The sequence below is a fragment of the Oculina patagonica genome, chromosome 9, assembly GCF_052425735.1.
Source record: "Oculina patagonica isolate OP01 chromosome 9, crgOcupat, whole genome shotgun sequence".
NCBI classification, from domain to species: Eukaryota; Metazoa; Cnidaria; class Anthozoa; order Scleractinia; family Oculinidae; genus Oculina; species Oculina patagonica.
Genome location: NC_135766.1, coordinates 30,939,680 through 30,962,179, shown reverse-complemented (window position 1 = coordinate 30,962,179; position 22,500 = coordinate 30,939,680). Strand labels below are relative to the sequence as shown.

Below are 22,500 nucleotides of genomic sequence, written 5' to 3'. Positions count from 1 at the left end.
TGGAACACAGACTTTCCATGGATTTAGGAAGAAAAACCTATTTTGCCCGATTTGTCACTGGCTTTTGTCTTTGCTGGCTTGGGAAAAAAACAAAAACCATGGTTGAAAGTTCTGGCTAGTGAAATCATAGCTGTCACTAGCCACTAGGCTAGTTAGCAAAAAACTGAGTCTCGAGCCCTGATTGCATGATGTTGTACCTTGTTTGGCCACATTTGCGCAACATTACTTTTATATTGTTGTGCCAGAGCATGCACACTAGTTGAAATTGCTATTTCAAAACCATCCAACATGTTGCAAAAGGGTGGCCAAAGGTGTACAACATGTTGCGCTATGTTGCATAAAATGTTGCGTCCGTTTGGCCAGCTCCTTCACAACCTCTCACAACATCAGTTAACAATGTTGTTAAACATTGCGTTCAAATGGGTGGTACGAACAAAACTTAATGGTGGGCATTACATGTAATTATTTTTAGAACTGTCTTAAGATAAAGATAGGCTGGACCTCTCAACAACCCTGAGTGGGGGCTAGAAGGTGGATCAGTGAGCATCTTCTCCTCTTGGTGAAAATTGTTGCTACATTTAAAAATAAAACATGTTTGTATAAATTATTAATAGTTAAATTAAGCAAACCAGGAGTTTTTCCTATTGTTCTTTCCTTGTAGCATCCCTCTAGAGAATTTTTAATCCGTGTCTCGTACATGGAGATTTATAATGAGGTAAGTTTACCCCAATTTGTCTAACTTGGTTTCAGGGATTTTATTGTATAAATGGAAAATACTGCTCACAGCATAGAAAACAGTTTCATTACGAAAACTGACGTATATACATTCAGGTTTTGAGAGAAAAATATTCGTCATTTGCTAAATTGACAGCAGCAGATAAGACAGAAATTTAAGATTCAAAACGTTCACTTCAAACAACACATTCCGAAATGCATACAGGCTGCCTTTTCTGCCTAGAAAATTTCTGCCTCCAAAGCTAAGCTCTTAGAATAATTGCAGGGTGCCCGAAGGCTCTTATTTAAGAAAACTTGGGTGCCCAGATTATCCAAAGACAAAAGTAAGTCGCCTGTGGGACCCTCACTCTGCTAGAGCACGGCTCTGGCCCCCATCCTTAGCTAATCCCCCACATTTTTCTATGGGAAAAGAGCAAAGGCTTAATGGCTGTCAAATTTCTATTCAAAATATTAAAAGTAATCCAAAACATAAAACTTTGCTTCTTTTTCTTCAGGACATAAAGGACTTGTTAAATCCATCAAAAACAAACCTAAAAGTCCATGAAAACACTCAGGTAAGTGAACACTATAAATGTTGAAAAAGGGCTGGGTACGAGGTAACCATAACCCTTTTGGTTTAATTCTCTTAGCTGGTGAGGCCTTGGCACGAGAAACAGAGGGCTCTGGGGACATAGGATTTTTGAATTAATTCAATTTTTTTGATTGGCTATTTGATACAAAAAAAATTTTGAACGGAAGTCAAAAACCATTAATTAAAAGGCAATCATTATGACTCTCATTCATTCTTTTGAAACATCATGAATGCATACATGTCATGAAGACCGGAAGTCCTAGAATCTAGGGCTGCAAATTCTGTGTTCCCAGAGCCCTTTGTTTTTCATGCTAAGGCCTCGTCGGCTAAGAGAAACGTAAAGGGCTATGGGGACGAGAATGATGCAGTCCTCGGCCAATGCCAGTCTACATTAGTTTACACACCGTTTCGCGCAAAATGTTGATGCTTAAAACTCCCCCGCCCGTGCCAGGGATGTCGCTAAGGGCCAGCTGCCAGCGAATTTCACCGGCTAAAAGAGAACTAAAATCTGGCTGAAATTTCACAAGAAATCAAAGACTTAGGTTAAATTTTGGAGCTGCCAACAGAAACTGTAGCCAGCTGGGCTTGTTGATTAGCTAGCAAAGTGATTTCTTAGCTACATCCCTCCCCCTCTTCCCCCTACTCCTCATTTGCAAAAAAATCTATTAATAGCATCAGTATTCTTTGATCCTATTTAAGGCATGATGGAAATTTCATTTCTGTTTTGCAGAGACAAGTTTACGTTGGTGATCTAACAGAGGAGGTTGTGTCATGTGGTGAAGACGTTTTCAAACACATGATGCGAGGAGAGAGTAAGTTACAGTGTATAACTTACAACCAATGTTGCTTCAGTTTATAGAGTATTGTCAGAGTTTAACTGCTGGAAAAAGCGCCTTATTAAAATAAAGCGTCGGAGTCGTAAGCAGGGTCAACCCGAATAGGAGTCGGAAGAATCAGAACATTTCCATTTTCTTCCGATTCCCCTTATGACTCAATCACTTACCATGCTTACAACCAAAATCACTGAATTAAGGGAATATAGGCCCAAATTTTTATGTCGCTACCCCACCCATTTCCTTCTACTGCTCGCCTACTTTCGTCTGTAAATTCCAACCGTCACCTTGTCGCGTAGAATTCACAGCTCGCAGATTACATGTACTTCCAATAAAGCGTCAAATAAACAGTCAGTAGAAGGGAAACTCAATAAAAGCTCGGTTAATCGAAGTGCTTGGCATTTTCTTAAAGTGGTCCTGTCGAGATTTGGCGCTAATTTTATGTTTTGGTGCGAAAAAAATAAATTTTGGTTCAAACAAACGGTTCAACAATCTGTTCAAAAAACGATCATCGTAAACAACAGCGTCAGCAAGGAGGCGCAGCATGTGAGCCACAGGAATTTCTGGAATTTGTCAACGAAAGTGGGCAGGGTAGCAATACGAAAATTCCGGCCGCTTCCAGAGTTCAGTGATTTTCATAGTTAGTATGATCCAGTGAAAACTAGATTATAAGCGACATCGAAACTCTGCTTACGGCTCCGTTGCTAGTGAAAGCCAGTCTTGAATGCTAGCCTGTTTAGCTGGCAGTTTTTCTCTTGTGTTGAAGCAAGAAATGTGAATCATTTGTCACCCCCAGTCTAACCTCTGGTGCACGGCAGAGTCATGCATGAGTGGGAGACTGATGTTCTTGATATTGGCTTCCCTTCTTGGTGTTGCTGGCACAAAGGCATAATTGCAACAACAATGCGAGCCGTGATCAGGACATTGCTACAGTTACATGTTCATGCATTTTTATGTTTACTTAGTACTTTGCTAGACCAACTGCAAAAAGGCGCAAAAAGTAGTTTCTCTTGCGATTTTTCAGCTACAGGTACTTTTTTCCTATAATGGCTGGAAAAGCTATCCTGGCCGAGTCTTGCTGGTGATAATGGATTTCTAACTGTTTTATTTATTTATTTTTTGTCCTAGAAAATCGACATTTTGGTGAAACTAACATGAATGACAGGAGTAGCAGAAGTCACACAATTTTCCGAGTGGTAAGTTATCCAGCTATTTTAACTTGATCCTGGAAGCTAAATGTCAAAGAAGAATCATCTCAGGGTACCACAGGGCCGTAAGTAGCAAGAGGCAAGACGAGGTGCTTGCCTTGTCTAGATTTTTACCCAAAATTAAAAACAAAATATTATGTTTTGTTGGGAAAATAATCCCCAGTTGAAAATTTGCTCAAGAAATATGTCATGAAAAATGTCTCTGAGAGAGAACTTTTCAGAGCTTCTAAGTTTCAAAATTTTCTGGAGGGCTTGCCCCCAGAACCCCCTAGCAAGATCTTTCCCCGTCTATGGCAAAGCTCTGGTTACGGCCCCGAACCAGGTCAGTTTTTAGCGCAAGGTGCCTACAAGAGCAGCCAGTTTTTTGGCTTGTGTTTCACATGCCAAAATACATACATGTACGTCTGTGTTCGCAGGCTATGCCAACAAGGAACTCCAGTTAGTCAAGTTGTCTCTGCTTTGACCAAACCATTAAAAAATTTTCCATGATTTTGTCGTGCCAGCCCAGGTACAACCCTCCAAGTTAAGACCATTTTAGTCGTCATGGCGACTAAAATTTTGGAGCTGCCGACTTGATTTGAACCAAGGTCGCCAGCCTGGCGACTAAAATTGAGAGGAAGGATTGAAAGCATCAGCTTAATTTGGTGACTAAAATTTTTCACTGCGGCGACCAAAACTTGAGTAGTTGGTGGCCAAATGGCCACTAAGGAAAAAAATAAACTTGGAGGGTTGAGGTAGCTACTTTGTCTGAGTTTTGACCCGAGATCTCTCTCTCTTATCCGGAACACTGCCTCTAATTGAGTTCCTAACTGACAGAGCTTTGATCTACTTTTTTTCTTCACCAGGTTATCGAGAGTCGAGAAATGATGGACGAGAGCAAAGATCGTGATGCAATCGATGGGGCTGTGAGGGTGGCACATTTGGTAACGTAACAGCAGTCCTGTTTTATTAATACCTCAAATTGATATTTACATTGTGTAAATTTTAACTTCAAATCTTTTAAAAAATACAATTCTGCTAAATCGTTAAAGAAAAAGACCACTGACAATGATTCGATTCTGTGCACTCAAAAAGCGCTCTCTCTCGACCCAAAAAATGTAGCCTTTCTTTGGCATGGTGTTGTAAGAAAATGGACAAAAAAATCCAGCTACGCCAAGGCTTACACTCGACTAAACATAGAGGGAAACTATAGCTAAGAATGAGGAGCAACCACGTTTGTGCTCTGTCCCGAATAAGTGCCCCTCCCTCTTAGTGCTAGCCTCAATCTCTACGTAGATGTTGTTTTGGCTGGTCACACAGACTTTTCTCCCCAGCGAAAGATTGTACATGACAAGCCAAAAGAAAGTCTGTCGGGGGAGGCTATGCTGGCTGTCCTAGTGCCAAATTGACTCAATATGGTATACAGTACGAATGAAATTGTGAATGTAAAAGCAAGAATCCTTTTATACAGGGCAAATTACGATGTGTCTCTTTTTTTCCTTTTTGACAAATTTATCTTCGTTAATATAATGTACATGTACGTTTCTCTTCTCTTACAGAACTTGGTTGATCTTGCTGGTTCAGAAAGAGCCTCACAAACAGGAGCTTTCGGTTGGTTAACATTTTTATACTTATAAGAATGTAAAAAAAAAAATGATTTATTATTCACCGACATATATAAAAACAGCCAAGAGCTCTCGAGTGCTTGTTGTTAAGTGTACGCACGCACAGATTAAATCAGAATTTGCAGTGTTGGGTTTTTATTATGTTGGTTAGAAAACCTTAAAACACAGAGAAAAACCCTCTTAGCGAGGTCAAGAACCAGGATTTGACCACACATTTGTGGAAGGCTAGCGCTGCCATTGAACCATGAAAATCCCTGAATTTGTACGGAAATTTCGCCTGTGCAAACATCTCGGGCTCATTTCTATCTCCTGCGCAACAAACGTCTCAGATTTGACAGCAATAACGATCCCATATGATGACATATAACAGTACTGTGTACATCAGAGGTGCATTTGTAGTTCATGTCATAGCAATGAAATAAGCACATAGTGCACTTTCCATTCGACCAAAAATACTGTTTTGAAATTCCGGGTATCTCGTGTGGCAGGGACGGCGGAGCCGAAGGGCTGGGGGCTTTCCCGAAAATTTCGAAAAAAAAGACTTACTAGGAGAAGAGTCTTTTTAGCCCCCCCCCCCCCCTTCAATCACTAGTCAGGCCCCCCCCCCACCTTGGAAAAATGCTCCGCCGTCCCTGTGTGGTGAATGAAACTGTATTTTCCGTTAGGTGCTCACGATTCAAGTTTTGGTCGAATAAAAAGCGCCCTTCACCATGTGAACACATTTTATTCCGGAACAGTATATTCCGGTTGTTCCGATTTTCCGGAATCAATTTTATTCCGACTTTGCTTTTTATTCGAGAATTTCTGAATTGTTGGTTGAATGGAAGCACCCCTGATTAAAACGCTTTTTTTTTTTTCGGCTAAAAGTACGCTTTGTCTATATTGTTTAGCGTTCCATTGCCTTTGTGCAAACAAATTTTCGCTCTGACAATAATACCAGGAGAGTTTTAAAATAATAATAATAATAATAATAATAATAATAATAATAATAATAATAATAATAATAAAAACAGGCAAAAACAGCTCACTAAAGACTTCCAGATTTATTATTGTTTGATTTCTGCAGGCCAACGGTTGAAAGAAGGTGGTCACATCAACAAAAGTCTTCTGGCGCTCGGCTCAGTCATTGCCAAGCTAAGCGAGGGAGAAAGGTAGATTGCCCCGAGATTGTCATCTATTTTCTCCTTACAGGATAACCCTGCGTTGCAGCCGGACGTGTCACAAGGTCCTCGACTTAGTTTACCGGGCTTTTGTGTTGTCTGCAACGCAGGCTATAAAGGATTAAATAAACAGTCAATGACGTTTTAACATTGGCATTTCGAACATTACACTGAAGAAGGGCTCTGCCCGAAACGTCTGTTAATATTGATTTTTTGACACTTAAAAGAGTTTTTTCTCAAATTTCTTTACAAAAAAGGATTAACCCGGGCTGAAATTCACCATGTAATCACACCAAAATTCCAGCGAGCCCCTTGGACTGGAATTTTCGGCCCGGGCTGAAATTCGCCATGTAATTGGCCCTTTAGTTGGACACTCTCCCGATTTCTCGAATCAATTTTCGTTTCCATTGATTGAGAAATCAAATCGGGATTCTACTAGTTCTGTTATTCCATTCTCGCCACCTTTAGTGATCCTCACTTCTTGATAGTCTCAATTCTACCATAATGATATCCCACACTAATCACTCTTGTTCTTAATATTCTTGTTTTGCTAGCTTCATACCATTCCGTGATTCCAAATTAACCCGGATTTTGCAGTCATCTCTGGGTGGAAATGCTAAAACATCCATGATATGTACAATAACTCCTGCCGCAATCGAAGAAACGATCAGTACTTTAAAGGTAAAAAGTTAGCATGTTTGTTTACACTTTCTTTCTCAAATGACGAATGTGTTCTCAAATGTGTGCACTGCAAGTATTTGCTTCTCAGGACGCGGCAAAAATTGAATTTTCGCCGCTAATTTCTGGAAAGAAAACTGATCAGACTTTTCCCCGCAAATTACACAAAATCCTTGCCGAGAAAACATTTAAGGTGAAAAGAAAAACGAAAATGAAAGGCTCGCACCAAAGGCTAAATGAAACAAGAGTTGCTTTGAATTCAAATGTTTGTTTTCGTATATGGTAACTTTCAAGGTTAGTTCGCAGCCGCCATAATAGAGAGGTTAAGCATCCCGCAAACGGCAAAAATTCAACTTCTGCCGTCTGCCGTTTGGCATTCGTACGCGAAAATGAGTAGTTTTGTGTTTGTCGTGAATGTGGTATTTTACCCCTATTTTTATGAGGGATTTAAAAGTTAGGAATTGCACAAAACGGTCATGAAATGAAAGGCAAGCTCGCGTTTACCGTTTGCCGAATAACGTCATGTTGAATCTCTGTAATTTTGATTGACGGCAGCGAAAAACACAATGAACTTCAGAAATCGCGTGTTATTGAAAAGCGAAGTAAAAGGAAACGTCTTCATTTGTTCAACTTTTCTGATCCCTTGTTTTAGTTTGATTCCACTTTGGACCATTTTTTTCTGTTAATATGCAATTTACGCGTTCAAATCTTTCACTTTATTGCAGTTTGCCAGCCGTGCTAAAACAATCAAGAACTGCCCAGAAGTTAACGAGGTAACCCCTTTATTTATTCTTTCTCTTACAACTTTAGTTAGTTTAGAAAGAAAAATACAATTTGAGTATTACATTTTAGGGCTGCAAATAATTTTTTTCCCTTGAAAGGACATACGTCCGACTAATTAAGTCACCATTTTGATCAGAAAAAACAACAGTCTAGTGAGGTCAAACATCATATTATAGTACTGCTTAAAATGTGAACCTGCTAATCTAATGCATTCTCAGCGCAGAACATTGGTGTTTCCACCGGAAAGAATAGAACGCAAATCTGATTTCCGAATTTCGCGCGACGTAATAACGGTCGAAGTGAAAAAAAAAAACACCCTTGGTCTGGCAATACGCTTTCTGAATTAGGGTGTAACAAGTAAGAATAGTGGGATTCCACTAACAAGTAAGAATCGTTGAGGCGTTTTTGTGATTTGTTGCGTTGTTTAACATTCTGTTTCAAATTTACACCTAAGGTACTTGATGATGGAACTTTGTTGAAACGCTACCGCAAGGAAATACGTGAACTGAAAAAACAACTCGTTGAGGTAAGTGATCCTAAAGCTATTTCACAATAATTCCTTCAAGTCGTGCTTTTGATTTGATGTTCAGTAGAACCCCGATATAACGATATTCCCGATGAAAACGATGAGAATTTTGCGGACCGAACGTAAAATCCTCCCGATATGACAATATTTTCAGTACACCATCACATTTGCAAAACATCGAATTTAATGCAGTAACACTTCGGTGAACGAGTCATCTTTAACGTTTCTAAAAACAGCTTTGTACAAAATATACGAAAATGATACTGTGTTCTAAGCCTTCTTATCAAAATTATTCTCTTTATCCTCTTATCTGCAGTAAAAAGTACTTGTTAGGTTCACCCCGGTATAACGATTTTTTTCGGTTATTTTACGGCCATATCGTTATATCAGGAGTTTCTATATAACGATATTATTTTACTGCTCCCTTGGCATATCGTTATATTGGGATTCCACTGTATATCAAACAATCGTTTTTGTGATAATCTCGTTCCATGTTTTTTTTTTTTTTTTTTTTTTTTTCTTAGATGAGCGGCAGTTCACACGTGCAAGAATTACAACTTGAAAAAGAGAAAGTCAACGAGGTAAGAGTTGATTTTTTCCCTCTGATTTTCCTTGTCTGGCAAGAGGGACGTGCATATGCAAGAACATGAACGTGCTTGGCACCCCTCCCTTAATGGCCATTTGGCCACCGACTGCTCAAGTTCGGTCGCCAGTGAAAAATTTTAGTCGCTTAATTTAGTTCCACTTTCAATCCTTCTTCTCAACTGGCCACTTCAGTTCCAATTAAGTCGCCATGGCGACTAAAATGGTCTTAACTTATAAAAGATCATTAAATCATTGAAGGCGATTAAAGGGACTATGTCACGGGGATTTCGCAGATTTTTTGTCTAAACTGTTCTGAAATTAGTGGTAGGCAACTTAAAACCTAAATAAACATTATCTTTAAACACATCTAAAGGAATAATTATATACCAGTAAATTAATTTGCTGATAGAAATCAAGCTACGACTATAAACATCAATATTTTGAAGACGCGCGGAAACAACTTAAAAACGTTTGCCTTACTTTTTCAAATTGCAATCCGTTTCCATCCGAGCCGTCCGCAGCCAAAGATGCTCGTTAACAATTTCAGTGTTCTTATATAGCATTTTTAACGAAAATAGACTACTGTTTTTAGGTTTCCTGCAACACAAATATACATTTTGGCTGTTCAAAAATCTAGTAAAATCCATGACACAGTCACTTTTAAACTTGCACCCTTCAATGTAAACTCTCTCCTAACCTTGATGTTCAAAGCAAGATGCTAAAACCTTACATTTGTTATACTTATTTTGATCTGCTCTGTTCTCGTTTGTGGAAAATTTTATTGTCACAATTCATGCATTATCCAGTCTCCTTGGCAGAAAAAGTACCAGTTGAAAGACGAAATCTCATCTTAGAAAATAAAATGAGCCCGCATTTCCTGTTACTAAGCAGCATGACGTATCTTATTTGCGTCATGTTCATGTGACACTTTCCGAAGTACTCCTGAGTTTTCGGGTGCTTTTGATTGGATGATGAAAATCGGGAATTTTTCGGGTGTTTTAACGAACATCTGACGAAACCAACACTCATTCCCTTAAAAGGCATTAGTCTGTTAGGCCTGGTTCACACTAGCGACATAACAGCAAGGTCACGCAAATGCTAAAAACACCTCACGTTGATGTTTTATGTCACCAGTGTAAACATGATAACATAACGACATAGTTGAAACACAATGACATAAGGAAAGAACTGAACTTTTCTTTATGTCGTTATGTCCATGTAATTATGCCGCTAGTGTGAACCAGGCTTTAATAGTCTATTGCTATGAATTTTCTACTGACAATTTTTTCACCTGTTTTATTTTTATTTAATTTCAGATGGAAGAAATGTTGGAGCAACAGCGTAGGCAACAAGTATGAGACATTCTGTTAAATATCGCTATTCAATGTGCTCTGTGCTTATACAATGGAATCTCGCTTTCCCAAAAAAAAAAAGCCCAGAGAGCCCCCCACCCACACACACACACCCCAAAAACTAGTATTTTGGCATGTTGCGCAGTGAGGGTTTTAAGTGTCTTGAGCGCAAAAAAAAAAACTGCAGACGAACAAAACCCCGGTATAGGCTTTTGTTCATCTGCAATGCAGGCTACTTGGTCCCCGGAACCAGTCGCAGGGAAAAAGTCTCCTCGTATGTGCCTTCCTTTCACGTATTAGTCCAACGGTAATTATTTAAAACAGTTGTAATAACAAAGAAGAAGAAGATTTTTTCTCTCGTTTTATCACCGTTTGCAATTTGATGCGACGTTTGCATGAAAAAAAAAACACCCACGGAAAGGTTTTCAAGATTTCCGTCAATCAATGTTTGAGATGACGTTTCGCCCGAGCGATCTAACCATTCTAACGGTGGTAAATAAATTTTGTTCCGATAGAAGAGTAAACTTGTTCAAATTCAACTTTATTATACAGCAAAGACATTTTAAGGCTTTTTTCGAGGCTTTACCATCAATGTTAAGGCTTTTGCGTTTGGAAATCAAGTGAAACTAAATGGTTTACAGATCTTTACGAAAAAATAATTTTTGCGTTTGGAAATCAAGTGAAACTAAATGGTTTACAGATCTTTACGAAAAAATAATTTTATACAAAGCCGACAGTGCCAGACTGAATTTTGCGATACGTTTTACGGCTCGCTGAACATAAACGTTCTGTACCTCAGCTTTTATTTTTATGGTGTTTATTCTGATGGTTTAGTGAGACAAAGCCCTCTTTGACAACTTAGCTACAAAGGGATTCATTCTGCGCCTGTTAAAACAGTTCATAAGAGTTTTTGCCGCGGAATAAAATATATATCGCCAGTTTACTTTTGTGATCGCTCGCGCGAAACGTTGTCGGAAAGCCTCTTCAAACTTTGACTGACGGAAATCTTTGAAACGTTTCCGCGGGCGTTTTGATTTTTGAAGTCGCGTTTAAATACAAACGGTGGTAATTTTTACTCTTTTAACAGCACAGGCATATTGGGTTGAGCTTTACTTCTAATATTTTTCCCGTAGAGTGAGCAGGAAGAGAAAATCAAAAAGCTGTGCAATATGATTTGTTCAGCCGGACGAGAGACTGACACCAAACCAAGCAAAGCAAGAATGGCCAAGGTTGGTATTTTCATTCAATGGTTTGAAGCATCGTGGAAAACGTATGCTGTAATTTTTCAATTGCTCCGCGTCAATCTCCCTTTAATCTTAAACCATTCTTCTTTTAAAATATAAAAATGTCTTAAAACAGATCTAAAAAAATATAAAAGGATACTCTAAATTTTCGATCGCCTTCTGCGGTCTTCTTCAGAGAATGATGGATTTTGCAAGGTTCGCAATTCTAATGTTGCGTTGACGTTATTGTTCGTTGTCCCCCGCTAGTTGCTCCCCAGGGGGCAAAATCATATTCTCTGAAGAAGCCGCAGAAGGCGTCGGAAATTTAATATCCTTTTATATTTTTAGATCTGTTTTAAACATTAATTTTTATATTTTAAGCTATGACCACAGATCGCTCCAGCAGTTTCATTCTTCTATTGTGTCTTTCTACCTACAAAAAATCAGTTCTGAGTCTCGCGCATAGTTTCTTGAATAAATATGACTTTCCTTCCCTGCAGGCCGCGTTATGGAGGTTTCAAATCTTACTTGCCGAATTGGCGAGGGCTCATGCAGGGCAAGTCATTTACCGGGCACTTAATCGCAAAAAAAAAGTTGTAAACTAAGACAATTGACAATAGAAGTTGACAGTTTCAGTGATAATTACAAATGTTCGTGGCTAGTTTGACGCAGCGTTACGTCCCTGCCAAGGGACTCTTCAGAGACCTTTCTGCTTTCAATTGACAAACTCGATGAGCAACTTAGACAAGCATTTAACTGCCCGAGCAAACAAAATTGGACAGCTGCGCATCCGAAGTGCAAGCTAGAACTTGTTTTTTTTGCTGTTTTTTTTTTTTTTTTTTTTTTTTTTTTTTTTTTCTGAGCCTGTTATGGATTCCAGGCCACTAACACATGTTCTCTTCCCTTGCACACACAGAGGCGCGAGACCTGGTGTCCAGGAGCTCTACTATCAAAAGCTCCGCTCGCTTCAGCCGCTGCTCTTGTTTCAAACTCGGTTCAAAGTCGCTTACAGCGAATTTCATCCAGCCCAAGCAGCGAGGGGAGCGAGTTTGACGAGATGCCCAGGGATGCGTTTCTTTCGACACTGGAAGAGGAAGAAGAAAGAAAGTCTCTTGAGGATGGAAGGAGAAAAGTAAAGTTTTCAAGTCCTCAGGCAAAAAGGTTTGTGTTGTTCAGTGTTTCGGTCTATCTTCCCGCACCCTGTAGGGAGGGGAAGGGGAAAGGAAGAACGTGGGAATGAGGCTGCTGTGTTTTACAGCAAGGCGCCCAAGGCGCAGATTTAATCCAATCAAAAGCCGTGGATAGCTTGCAGTTGACTTCTGATTGGATTAAATCTACACGAAAGAATGTGAATAAATTAAAAGTGGTCACACTTTTGGGCGCCTTGCTGTAACACGTGACTTGTGCAAAACAACTTACGACTTACGAACAACGCATTTTGAAAAAAAGAATCTTATTGTTTTCAAGATTGCCGTCCTCAATCCATCTTAATCCATCATTAGGTTTCGTTTGTTGCTACGTCTACCGGGTTTTTACTACCTCGTAAAGTTGTTATTTTCAAGTTTCCTTGAATTTGAATGTAATTTTTTTCATAAAAAAAATTACTCAGAATATCGTGAGATAGCTCCTTCGAAATGTCGGGTCGAACAAGCGAGCTTGTTTTTAAGTCGACTGCTTCTGTATGCAAATATCTCGACGGCAAGCGACGCGAAAGTCCACTCGTCAACCGCGCGTTGGTCAAAAGAAGTCCACGGAATGTCTTATGTTCTTTTTACCCATCCCAGCACCCTCTCGTGTTCGCGCTCATTCAATCCCCAGCAGTTTTCACTTTGTTTGATTCATATGAAAATGAGTTTCACCTACAGGTCCATTTTCATGCAAGTTAAGCTCATTTTCGCACGTAGACTCGTTTTGAAACAGAGGCAAAAGGGAACTCAGAAATAGCCTATTTAATGCCTGGGAGACACGTTTGGTTGCAATAAAGCTTTGGTTATGTCAGTTAGGTGGATTTCCACGACGAGGGAACGAGATCCATAGACCTAATTTAAAAAAACATAAAGTAATCTTTGCAAACATTAACAGTTTTCTTCTGATGTCTGTAGATGTTTATCTCCAATACTCGACAAGGAACAAGAGGACAAAGAGATGCAGACAGAGGTAACGTATACTTTAATCATTGCAAGTTCTAGGTATCTACGATCTCCTCAAATTGCGCACAATATAAGCTCTCTTCTTTTTTTCATAACAAAAAATTGTGCACCGTCCATGGTTCAAATACCGTAAAATTCCGGTTATAAGCCCCCCCCCCCCCCCCGGTTATAGGCCCATCATTCTGCAAACAAAAAATACATCCGATTATAAGCCCCTCTCTACCGGACGACAGTACTGAACAGGGCTAAATGTTGCTTTATTAAATAGATTTAGCCAAGCCTAAAACGGAGCTCCCCAGTAATTACTTTGCCCTTTATTAAATTCTGATTCACTGACCGTAGGCATAAAAAATAGTTAATGAGCCCGCAATCCAATGAACCATTTTTCGGTCAGCGGTCAACTTAATAAAAACGCGTTACCTCGATGAGTTATACACCTGAGCCCCGATATGACCACGTGATACTGGTCGCGGATACCTTGTATTGACAGCTGTCAATTGACCATAACTGGATGCCCATTAACAAATAGATGAGTGTTTATCTATTTCTGAAGTGCGCAACACCGTACGCCGTACGCGCCCCGAGCCGCCGCTAGCCATGAGACCATGAAAACTGAAGTTCATGGTTTTCCTATTTCTGTGAATTTTCTTGGGTATGGGGCTCCGCTCTGCGGCCCTTCGGGCCGCTGTGGAGCTCCGCTATTATGTGTTTTTAACGAAAAAAAAAACGTATTTCCATCAACACTCCCGTGGTTCGTTTAGAAACGTTTTTTTTTTATTTATTCCGCTTATAAGCCCTCCCGGATATAAGCCCCTCCGCTTATAAGTCCACCCAAAACCCCTTACGAAGTTGTATAAGCCCAGGGCTTATAACCGGAATTCTACGGTATCTTGTCACATATACATCTCCAGAAGCCGTTATACTGGAAGTTAATACTGTTATTTACTCCCAAGATGGTGGCGGCCAGTTGGTGTGAAGAAGAAAAAGGCCATTTTGGAATGAAATTCTCCTTTACTTTTCTATTATTATTTTTTTTTTTATCTTATGCTGTGTTTGTGTTGTTGTTGTTTTTTTCCGAAGCCTGATGAAAAGACAATTCGCATGGAACATGAAGTGAAGAAGTTACGCAAAGCTCTCCAGGAAGCTTTACAAGAGAGAGATTATTACAATGTAAGTACACCATCTTTTCTTCCTTGTTGCTCAGTGATAACCCAATGTAAATTTACTTAGAAAATAATTTTCTTTGTCTCTTTTTCAGGAACTCTTAGAAGGAAGCAATACAATACTAGAAAAATTGCAAACGGAGAACGGACGTGCTCCAGCTCCTTCGGTTAGACTAATTGTTTGTTTTTGTTGCTATGAGACTTACCTGATAAGACATGCTGAATGAAAGGAATAATAATGAGTACTGTAGACAGGATTTCCTATCCTAGAATCTATGACTTCAGGTCTTTATGTTTGTAGTCATGATGTATAAGTGAGTTCATTGCGTTTTTAAGTTCCATTCAAGAATTTCGTGTTTCCAAAAAAATTGAAGTAATTTAAAAATACTATGCTTCAAGAGCCCTTCGTTTCTAGTGCCAAGGCTTTTTCGGCTAAGAGAAGCAATAAGGGCATGGGAACGAGAATGAGGAGTCCTTTCTATAGAGTCCTCCTTTGTTTCTATTCCTCCCCCGGCCTCGCCGCCACGTAAAAGCCACCAATTACAAAAGCTGTTATTGGCCCTTTGTTACATGTAATGTGTAGTATTTCTACTTTTACAGGTCTTATATACTCATATTTATGTTTTGCAGAATTTGGACTCAACACTGAAATACGTAGCAGAATTGAAAAAAGAGAAAACGGATCTGGAGGTATTAAAGTTTTACTTCTAAAATCTAATGACAACCTCTTTAACTCGACTCCTTTTTGGAAATCTCGCAATCCATAACTGTTAGGGAGTGCACTGCGTCACATCAAAGCAATCTCGTTCCCAGAACTGACAGACCACAAAAAAGTGTAGGATCTGGGAACGAGTGGAGTGACACATGATAATCTTGAATACTTACTTACTTACTTACTTGAAAAGTCGACTTATTCATTGCATTGGTTCTCTTGAGTCGGAAATCCTGGATATTTCCCATAAGGAGCTCATCCTTGAATGAGTCATGGACCCTTTCACACGAGTACCCTTAATTTGTACCCTTTAAGTAGGGACATCATCACTACGCGGCAACGAAGCTGATGGGAGTTCTGATGATTTGGCTGTAGTTGAATTTTTTTATCTTATTTTTCTTTTTTACAGGCCCAAGTTTTAGTGCTGCAGGCACATTGTCAGGAGGTAGAGAATCTCAAAGCCAGAAACAAAGGTAACGACCACATTTAATAAGGTAAAGCACAAGCTTCGCCGGCTAAGAGAGACAATACTGACCTGGATTTACATTGACTCATCTGATACTTTATTTGTTCTTACACGCAGTATTGGAAGATGAAGTCCAATCGATGGAGAATGAACGCACTTTATCTAACGAATACCTGTCCGAGCTACAGGTTGAGTTTGACAGTGTGCAGGCAGAAAAACAGGCACTCGCTGCTAGAGTCGAAGGGCTGGAGAATACTGGAACGTTCAACACTGCTGCGAAAATGGAAGTTGATTCCCTGCAGCTAGCACTAGAGGAAATTACACGCGAGAAGGGATCGCTGGAAGAAAACCTTCAAACATGGAAAGAAAAATACGCTTGTCTTGAAAGTGATGTGACACGGCTTCAAAATGAACTTTCTTCTGCTGTTGAAGAGAAGCTTCATATTGAGGAACGGTTGTCTCTTACTAAAGAAGAAGCTTCGGTAAAAGTACAGGAACTTGAGATTCAGGTAAAAGAAATGGAGGAGAGGTTATCCAATGTAGACGAGCAGGAACGAATGTTGACTCAAGTCGTCGAAGAGAAGTTACAATTGGAAGAAAGCAAAAAAGTGGCAGTTGATTCCATGCAGAAGGCGTTTGAGGAAATTACACATGAGAAGGGACAGCTGGAAGAAACCATTGAAACGTGGAAAGAAAAATACGCAAGTCTTGAAAGCGATCTGACACGGCTTCAAAATGAACTTTCGTCTGCTGCTGAAGACAAGCTTCAATTCGAAGAAAGGTTAGCTCTTGCTAAAGAAGAAGCTTCGGTAAAAATACAGCAACTTGAAATTCAGGTAAAAGAAATGGAGGAGAAGTTTTCCAATGTGGACGATCAGGAAAGAATGTTGACTAAAGTCATCGAAGAGAAGTTACAGTTGGAAGAAAGCAAGAAAGAAGAAATTGACTCCCTCAAAATGGCGCTAGAAAAAAGTGAGCTTGAGAAAAGTCGATTGGAAGAAAACCTTGAAACATGGAAGGAAAAGTACGCTAGTCTTGAAAGCGATGTGGCACAGCTTCAAAGTGAGCTTTCGTCTACTGCTGCAGAGAAGCTTCAATTTGAGGAAAGGTTATCTCTTGCTAAAGAGGAAGCATCAGTTAAAGTACAGCAACTTGAAATCCAGGTAAAAGAATTGGAGGAGAGGTTTTCCAATGTGGACGACCAGGAAGGAATGTTGACCCAAGTCATTGAAGAGAAGTTACAGTTGAAAGAAAGCAAAAAACAAGAAATTGACTCCCTCAAGTTGGCACTAGAAGAAAGTATGCTTGAGAAGGGACGGCTGGAAGAAAACCTTGAGATGTGGAAGGAAAAATACGTTATTCTTGAATGTGATGTTACACGGCTTCAAAATGAACTTTCGACTGCAGCGGAGGAGAAGCTTCAATTTGAAGGGTTAGCTCTTGCTAAAGAGGAAGCTTCAGTAAAAGTACAGCAACTTGAGATTCAGGTTAAAGAAATGGAGGAGAGGTTTTCCAATGTGGACGATCAGGAAGGAATGTTGACTCAAGTCATCGAAGAGAAGTTACACTTGGAAGAAAGCAAAAAAGAAGAAGTTGGCTCCCTCAAGTTGGCGCTAGAAAAAAGTGAGCTTGAGAAAAGTCGATTGGAAGAAAACCTTGAAACGTGGAAGGAAAAGTACGCTAGTCTTGAAAGCGATGTGGCACAGCTTCAAAGTGAACTTTTGACTGCAGCGGAGGAGAAGCTTCAATTTGAAGGGTTAGTCTCTTGCTAAAGAGGAAGCTTCAGTAAAAGTACAGCACTTGAGATTCAGGTAAAATGGAGGAGAGGTTTTCCAATGTGGACGATCAGGAAGAAATGTTGACTCAAGTCATCGAAGAGGAGTTACACTTGGAAGAAAGCAAAGGAAGAAGTCGGCTCCCTGAAGATGGCGCTAGAAGAAAGTGAGCTTGAGAAAGGTCGACTGGAAGAAAACCTTGAAACATGGAAGGAAAAGTACGCTAGTCTTGAAAGCGATGTGGCACAGCTTCAAAGTGATCTTTTGTCTGCTGCTGCAGAGAAGCTTCAGTTTGAGGAAAGGTTGGCTCTTGCTAAAGAGGAGGCTTCAGTAAAAGTACAGGAGCTTGAGATTCAGTTGAAAGAAGTGGAGGAAAGATTGTCCAGTGCAGACGAGCAGGAACGAATGTTGACTCAAGTAATCGAAGAGAAGTCACTGTTGGAAGAAAATGTGGAGCGCTTAAAAACGGAACTGGCTCAAAGCAAGGAAAGCTACGAAGGAAATTGCAATAACGAGACATCTTTTGAAGAATTTAAGACAGAAAAAGAAACCGAGATTGCACAGCTGACGAAAGAGCTAGAGCAACTTAAAGAACAGCGCAAGGCAGAGTCATGTGAATTTGAAGAACAAGAGATGGCCGGGCGAAGGCGACAAGAGAATGTAAAAGTGGTAATGTTATTTTTTTACAATTTTCTTCTTTCTTATTCGTTTAACAGTGCCATTTATTGAATATTGTATTATTATTATTATTTTAATTATAAGCCATCTATCTGGTAAGTGGTCCATTTTCGAGGGAACCTAAGCTTACAGCCCCGTGGTTTTTTATTGGTTCCCTCGCCATTTGTTTCTACTTTCATATTGTGCCTTTTAAATTAATTATCATCTTGTTATTGATTTTGTATTCTTTTTTTCATAATTATATTTTTTGTTTGTGTGGCAAATAACTGGAACAGATTTTTACGAACAGCCGCCATATTTTGGATAGCAAAGTTGAAGCGTAAAAAAATCACCTATCAATTTTTAACCCGTGTCTGAGGAATAAATCAAAATCATCTTCTATTACATATGTGACACTTCGGATAGGTACCTTATATATTTAGTAAAAATTTCGAGGGTTTAGCAGATCAATGCCAGAGAATCTGAATTCGAAAAAAAAATCTAAGTGTCGCTAAAATGGCATAGGACAAATTGCAGGGACGAAATCGCAACATGCACATTCGCACAGAGAAATGTAGCCCGCTACATTTTCCTTTGGTGTGTGTGTGTGTGTGTGTGTGTGCATGTTTTGATTTGTTCCTTCGTGTTTCGGTACCGTTAGGAATTTTTTATCGACAGTAGTTGGCTTATCTCAGTAGGAATATTTAAACAAAAACTGTCCGTCGTTTTCAAAATAGATGTTTGTCTTGCAGTCTGATCTGGAAGTGCAGCTTGAAATAATTGTCAATGAGAAGAAAGAGTGTGAACAGACTCTTGAAAGGTGAGTGTAGTACAATATTAATTTACTGTTTGCCTCCAGAGATAAGCAACCTTTTAAACCAATGTTCAAGATTTCTCAAATCTCCCAGCCTGGCCAAACAGGGGCTTGGCCAAACAGACTCGCAAGTTTACTTGCAAGTGCACGTAAATTGTCAAAAAAGGTCATTTTAGTAAAGAAGAAGATTTGTGTGCAAATTTGATCCAGACCACAATTAACGCAGGTGCGAGCAACCCTGGCCAAACGAAGACCTGACTCAATTTGGCCAGGCCTAAAAGCACTTGTTGTTTAAATGAAAAATACTGAAATTGCGGTAAGGACAATGAAAGTTCTTTAAAAATTCTGACGCTTATTTTGTTGAACGTTAAACAACGCTCGCATAGTTAACTTTTTATAAGACGTTTTGACCGAGAACCTTCGGTCTTCTTCGATTTGAACATTGCAGAAAAAAGCAAGGGCTTTTTAACGGTTACACATTTGTTTGTTTGTTTCTATTTGCAATGCGGCAACTAAGGGCAATTTTTTGAAAGATTTTTAAAATGCAAATAAATATAATCAATTACACCACGTCTGCTTAAACTATTTGTGGTTCTTCTTGACCTATGTTTTTTGTCACCAACCTTGTGTTGAAACTGAAAGACTTCAAACAATTGATTAAATTAATGCTATTCTTTTTAGGGTAAAGATGGAAAGAGATGAGATCAAGAATGATCTATCAGAATCCATCAGTGATGTAAGTAATGTTGGCAACTCTTTTATTTACAGTCATAGCTGCGATATCGCAAATTTACCTAATGCCATTCACTTTCGCTTTGTTTGTTTCGCGTTAAGGATGGTTTTCACTGACGAACAAGTCAGAAATGGGTTGGAGAAAATAGGCCTTATCATGGTTTGCGACGCCATCTTGACGGGCAGGCAACGCGGTTAGAGATTACAGTGTTTGTATGCCAATCCGACAGCAAATATCTTTTACAAAAATTGAATTCTGCACAACTTATGAATTGCAAAGTTAAGATACTAGGCAAAAGTTTTTATTCGCCAAGTTAAAAGGATGTTGCTGGGCTAGAAAGCGTTCAGTTACGTTTTTAATTTCCCATACATTTGTATTTTTTTTTCTGCAATTTGACGTGGTTCGCGGGAAGAAAATTATAGACAAATGTGTGGGAAATTAAAAACGTTACTGAACGCTTTCTAGCTCAGCTACATCCTTCAGACTCGGCAAATAAAAACTTCAATTGGTTAGTATTTTAACTTTACAATTCATAAGTTGTCCAGAATTCAGTTTTTGTCAAAGATATTTGTCGTTGGATTCCCATACAAACACTGTAATTTTTACCCACTTTGCCGGCCTACTCGTCAAGATGGCGTCGAAAACCGTAATAAGGCCTATTCGTGCAAATTTACAAGCATACAGTCAACTATCTTAACGGATTCCCCTATAAGACGGACACCTGGTGATGGTCCCTGCCGTTTTTAGTCATTTTACTGTAACCCAAAACTCTATATAAAACGGACACGTAAGAAGTGTTTTAATAAGGATACGTGAATACCAAGCTTACTAACCAAAAAACAATGACGTTTTAACAGATTACTTCTCTGCTTACGTGTATGTAATGAGCTCTAAAGAGGTCGATTTCTTGTGCATAGGGTTAGCTTTATTTTCTCAGAATTACTGGTGCCATGTAACCTCGACTCTCTACAAGGGGGACACCGTCTTAGAGAGAGAGTTGACTGTAATTGCAAGTAGCCTGCGAATAGAGTCAAATCTGAAAGCATAGAACGTCGTACTTTACTCACAATTTACAGTGTTTGTATGATTTCTGTGAATGATTTAAATCATTATGTCACGGAGTTTTCGCAGATTTTTGGTCTAAACTGTTCTGATATAAGTGGTAGAGAACCCATAAAAACATCTTTGAACATTTAACTGAAGATATAACCTTTATTTAGGAATAGAAATCAAACTTCGGCTATAAATATCGATTTTTTTTTTTTTTTTTGAAGGCGCGCGGGAAAAAATTGAAAACATTGGCTAACGTTTTCAAATTGCAATCCATTTCCATCCGAGCCATCCACAGCCAAACATGCTTTTAAACAGTTTAAGTGCTCAAAATTAGCAATTGTTAGTAAAAATGGACCACTATTTTTAAGTTTCCTACGATACAAATATAAATTTTGGCTGTTCAACAATCTGTTAAAATCCGTGACATAGTCCCTTTAACGCTCTGTTCGTTCATTCAATCATTCACTCATTTTTCGTCTTTTTTTATCCAAGAATGCTGAGTTACAGAAGGATATGTTGGATTTGCAACAGAAAGTAAAGCGTTACAAGGAGCACATACGTGAGCTTGAAAGCGAGTTAGAACAGAGTATGGCAGCCATAACGTCACACGAACAAAAGGTAACGCATTCCTTCCACTGTCGTAGTCTCCTTCTGAACTGTTCCTTGGGGTCACGCAATGCTTTTCGTCACAGGTTGGACGAAGCGTTGCGTGACGAGCCAAAGTCGAGAATGGCCCAAACAAGGAAACACTCGGCCCGAAACACTCATTCACTCTCATCGACTTTGAACGTGCTCAAATTTTCATGAGAGGCGATGACAGTTTTGAAGAAAACTCTCATGAGAGTCACTCTCATCCTCGTTTGACCCGGTTTAATAAAAGGGAACTTATTGAGTCAAGACTTTTGTCGAATGCCATAAATTGTCGAACAAGTTCTGTGTATTCAGCTATACATAGCACTCAGCTCAAATATAAGAGCTTGTTCCCTGTTTCGAGGACTTTTTACATAATTGCTGTTATGGTGAACCTAACTATTATTTTTAATAAATATCTTGAGTTACACTAACTACTTATCTTTATAGCATCCCTTTGAATTATTGCCTCTTTTTTCTACAGACCGAGGAACTTCAAAATGAACTAAACGAGGCATTAGAGAAAATTAAAAATTTACCCCGAGAGATCAACGATGAAACAATAAGAGAAGACGAGAGTGGGCAAGACAACCTAGCCTCTCTGCTAAGTGCAGAAAAAGAACGAGCCGAAGAAATCACCCAAGAATGCAATTCGTTGAAGTGCTCTCTGGAAACCCTGGAAAACAGAAACGAAGTTTTAGAAAACGAAGCAAAGAACATGCAAAGAAAAGTTGAAGAACTGCAAGAGAGAATTAAGTGCTTTGGAGTCGGAATTGATTGAGTCCAAGCAAGAATGCGACGTGTCCAAAGAGCAGCTTAAAGAGGAAAACGAAAAGTACGATAAACTTGTAAAGGACTTAGATGAATACAAGTCAAATGAATGTCGATCAAAAGACTCGACTGGAGGCGTTTCGTTTGAGGTGGAGCTGCAAAAGGCGAAGAAACAAAGCGAGGAGCTTGTTAAAGAACTGTCAGAAGAAAAGAAATTAAACGAAACACTAAGGTAGGAGTTGCTAAAGATGTTTGATTTTATATTCATTTACAGTCCGCTGCCCTTTAGTCTCAAATCGCGCGTTCCATTTGCCCCAT

General features: G+C 39.3%; 1 pseudogene across 1 annotated transcript in view; it reads left to right on the top strand.

Annotated features, from left to right (window-relative positions):
* The window catches only part of LOC144664612 (uncharacterized), a 27,247-nt pseudogene extending 4,829 nt beyond the window's left edge, over positions 1-22,418 (top strand). Inside the window, exons 5-28 of the transcript XR_013572835.1 lie at positions 662-715; positions 1,230-1,289; positions 2,037-2,118; positions 3,268-3,335; positions 4,193-4,270; positions 4,886-4,937; positions 6,018-6,102; positions 6,666-6,792; positions 7,515-7,562; positions 8,027-8,098; positions 8,623-8,679; positions 10,000-10,035; positions 11,169-11,264; positions 12,175-12,419; positions 13,361-13,415; positions 14,489-14,578; positions 14,667-14,738; positions 15,202-15,261; positions 15,693-15,756; positions 15,867-18,193; positions 18,934-19,001; positions 19,677-19,731; positions 21,274-21,399; positions 21,896-22,418. The product of XR_013572835.1 is annotated as an uncharacterized LOC144664612 (transcript). The remainder of the gene's footprint in view (positions 1-661; positions 716-1,229; positions 1,290-2,036; positions 2,119-3,267; positions 3,336-4,192; positions 4,271-4,885; positions 4,938-6,017; positions 6,103-6,665; positions 6,793-7,514; positions 7,563-8,026; positions 8,099-8,622; positions 8,680-9,999; positions 10,036-11,168; positions 11,265-12,174; positions 12,420-13,360; positions 13,416-14,488; positions 14,579-14,666; positions 14,739-15,201; positions 15,262-15,692; positions 15,757-15,866; positions 18,194-18,933; positions 19,002-19,676; positions 19,732-21,273; positions 21,400-21,895) is intronic.
* The last annotated feature ends 82 nt before the right edge of the window (positions 22,419-22,500 follow it).